A 4154-nucleotide genomic window follows, 5' to 3' on the forward strand; every position below is an offset into this window, starting at 1 on the left:
GGGCTGTGAAGAGCAAATCAGCAGTATGGTGGAAGTTCTTCTAAGGATGAGGAAGGCAGGCTGGGAATTTGACTTTTTGCTTTGGAAGCTGGTTAGCAGAGCTGGCTGGGGTGGTGAGAATGTTCAGTTTCTGAGGAATTAAGAGCTGAGGGTAAAAAGGGTTAAATGGGGGGAAATGACAGATCTGGGGTAAGAGACTGAAGGGTTAGAAAAGCATTTGTAAGGTGGTAAGAGAAGGGGGGAGGAGGTGTTATATATAGCAGAGGGAAGGACAATATACACCATAGACAGACATTACGTATATTACAGATGGACATTACATAGACATTGAGGTGGTCAACACATACACGCTTGTGCACACATAGACCCTGAGGATTGATTAATGGGTTACAACTGAATAGCTGACCCAGGTAGAATGGGTCAGAACACTTAAAAAATGTAAAGCCAGCAAGTCAGATAGAAAGGCTTTTCATTTTTCTAGGTCAATCATCATTGGTGAGGATAAACTAAGTGATAAGGTAATGAGCACTGTAAAAGGAGTTTTTACCATGAAGAATCCTCTAGAGGGCCTTGAGCATCCAGGTTCCTTTCCTAAAAGCAAGCTAAAATCATGAACATTATGGTATAATGGTAAAAATGAACTGCTTCTTTATATTTATGCACAGATACTCTCTATAATCTGTTAATCCAACAATATTAGTGCCCTAATATTCTATTTTAGCGTTCATATAGGAGAATAGCTAGTCATCCAATTCATATATAGAACAATGTTGGAGGTTTTTGAGGGAAGATTACAATACAAGAAATAGTTGGAAATAGAGGAGTGCAAGAGGTGATGTAATAAATTCAAGGTTTTTTGGATTGAAGAGGCAGGAGGCAGGAAGGGGCTTTCCAGAGCAGGGCAGTCAGGGAGAAGTGGTACATGACATGAGGACAGTTGGGTGGGTGGTTATTAGAGCCCTGGCCTTGCATAGGTTTGATTTTAAAAGATTGAGTAAAAGAACAAATACAAATATCTCACTTGTGTTTTGGCATAAATGTCTGTTTCTGAAAAATATTTAATGAACTGTTTTACTAATAATAATGTTCAAGAAAATTGTTTCTTTGTTCCAAGAAAAACACATATCACAGACATTTTAATTAGGCCATTTTAGTATCTATTGGAAATTGAAAATTTAAAATATATTTTTGAAGGAGTGTGTTCTTTTTATGACAGAAATCAAATTACAAGCATGTGTGCAAACATGGTGCTTAAATAAGATAAAATTTGAATTCTGAAAACATATTGAAAATAGTTTTTAACTTTACTAACATTAGTAATAGAAGCCCGTTATCAAAGCTTTGTAATTCTGGGACCAAAATGTAGGAAGGTTTCTTCTTTCCTTTAACCTTCTTGACAGATAAAGTCACTGTGTCTGCATTTGGCCAGCTCCATAGACTCATTCTGTTCTCAAAAGAGATACAAACAAAGCCATAAAAATTAAGGGTCCACCAGGCACACAGCTGAAAGCTGGCAATCTTGGGAGAGAGCAACTCATGATTGCTTAGTAAGATCTTTACACAGAATAAAGAGAAAGGAGAGGTACTGGAGAGATAACATAGTGGTAGGAGTTTGCCTTGCATGTAGCCGATCCAGGACATATGGTGGTTGGAATCTTGGCATCCCATATGGTTCCCTATTCTTCCAGAAGCAATTTCTGAGTGCAGAGCCAGGAGTAACCACTGAGCACTACTGGATATGACCTCAAAACAAAAACAAAGCAAAAGAAAGAGAAAGGTAAGCACAATGATGGTTCAACTTTCCAGGATTTTCTGTATCTGTTCTTGGTGTTTTACATGCCTCTATGTATACCAAATGTGCAGAACTAATATAAAAAGTGATGGAATCATGAAATATTTCTGGAACTGGTTTCCTCTTGACTCCCTTCCTTCCTTCCTCCCTCCCTTTTTCCCTCCCTCCCTTCCTTCCTCCCTCCCTCCCTCCCTTCCTCCCTCCCTCCCTTTTTCCCTCCCTCCCTTCCTTCCTCCCTCCCTCCCTCCCTTCCTTCCTTTCTTCCTTCCTTTCTTCCTTCCTTCCTCCCTCCCTTCCTTCCTTCCTTCCTTCCTTCCTTCCTTCCTTCCTTCCTTCCTCCCTCCCTTCCTTTCTTCCTCCCTCCCTTCCTTTCTCCCTCCCTCCCCTCCTTTCTCCCTCCCTTCCTTCCTCCCTCCCTCCTTTCCTTCCTCCCTCCCTTCCTTCCTCTCTCCCTCCCTTCCATCCTCCCTCCCTTCCTTCCTCCCTTCCTTCTTCCCTCCCTCCTTCCCTCCCTCCCTCCCTCCCTCCTTCCCTCCCTCCCTCCCTCCCTCCCTTCCTTCCTTCCTTCCTTCCTTCCTTCCTTCCTTCCTTCCTTCCTTCCTTCCTTCCTTCCTTCCTTCCTTCCTTCCTTCCTTCCTTCCTTCCTTCCTTCCTTCTTCCTCTGAAATATGGCATGAATTTGAATATTGGATGAGACCAGATATGAGATGTGTTTTGGACTTCACCCATGGTCTTGAAGTCTTCTCCATCAAGGACCACCAGTGAAGACACTCAAGAAGTTCCTCTCTTTTTCATGACTAGCAACTAAGAAGGAACATTCTGAACCTGCACTGCTCTTTATCAGCTTGCCTTTTCCTTAGTCTCCTTCCCTTTGCCCCTTTCAGCAAATTTAACTATATGCTTTATTAGTGTAATATGAGCCTTCTCTGCTGAAAATCAGTTTGTAATTATCTGATTATAATACATTTGGCACAATTTATAAAGTTCCTGTTCACAGACAGGAGGAAATTTGCACTCTGGGGATCTGAATCTTATATTTAGCCACACATGATTAAAACAGTACTTAGAGGAATAAATGAAAGCAGAAACTAACTTTAATTATTTAATATACTCTTTTCTATAATGATCTGTTAAAATCACATGAGAATTAGCCATTTGTCCCTACCTTTTAATATTAACTTATTCATATCTTTTTTATTGTAGTGTTTTTTTCTTTAGGTTACATTAGTTTATAACAGAATGTATTTGGGTGCATATTATAAATCACTATCTGTGTACACTATATTATGACCATTAAACCACCATACAACTGACCTTGTTTTACTATCATACAACTGACCCCTGTTTTATTATCCTAGCTTCCTTTGAAAGCTGTAATAATAATAATAATAATAATATTAGTATTTTGGGTATGTTTTTTTAATCTAGGCACTGTGCTAAGAATCACACATACTTCATCTCATTTAATCTTAATAACAATTCTCCGAAATAATTTCAAACTGCTATTACAGATAAGAAAGCTGAGGCTAAATATCTAGTATAACATGCAAAAAAGTAGTGAATTAAGATATTTATATATATATATTTATTCTGAAGCCTGTCCTTTAAAAAATATGCTATAGAACAAAACCCTTCCTTGTTCAATTTATAGACATTTCAGACTACTTAATGTTCCATAGCACAAATTGTGACTATCTTTATATTTTATAATTGAATCTTTAGACATTATTGATTTACTTCTGAACTTAAAACTAAATACATATGAGAGATTAAATATGTTTTTCCTGCTCAGGTATTTTGTGTTTTAAACTAGGTGAAAGAATATGTAATTATCATCAATTGACATCATTATTTTAGTGTGATGATGGAATGCTATTTTCTATAGTCAATTCAAATTTCCAGTGTCAAGAAATTTATAGCGGGCCAGAGAGATAGCATGGAGGTAAGGCGGTTGCCTTTCATGCAGAAGGTCATCGGTTTGAATCCTGGCGTCCCATATGGTCCCCTGTGCCTGCCAGGAGCAATTTCTGAGCATGGAGCCAGGAATGACCCCTGAGCACTGCCGGGTGTGACTCCCCCCCAAAAAAAAAAAACTCACACACACACACACACACACACACACACACACACACACACACACAAGAAATTTATAGCACAGGCTCCTCCATGCCTGAATTAAGAATGTTTTGCCAAATGAAAAAACACACGTTTCTATTTTGAGTTGTTTTTGTCAAATTCCTTCTTACAATTGTTTTTTGTTTGTTGCTGTATCTGACAATAAGGACAATGCCTGCTATCTCAATAGGTGGGTGTGTCTGAAGAGATGATACACATTTTCCCCCAGTTAATTTTTCTCCTTTTC

Source organism: Suncus etruscus, chromosome 1 (genome assembly GCF_024139225.1).
Source record: "Suncus etruscus isolate mSunEtr1 chromosome 1, mSunEtr1.pri.cur, whole genome shotgun sequence".
NCBI lineage: Eukaryota > Metazoa > Chordata > Mammalia > Eulipotyphla > Soricidae > Suncus > Suncus etruscus.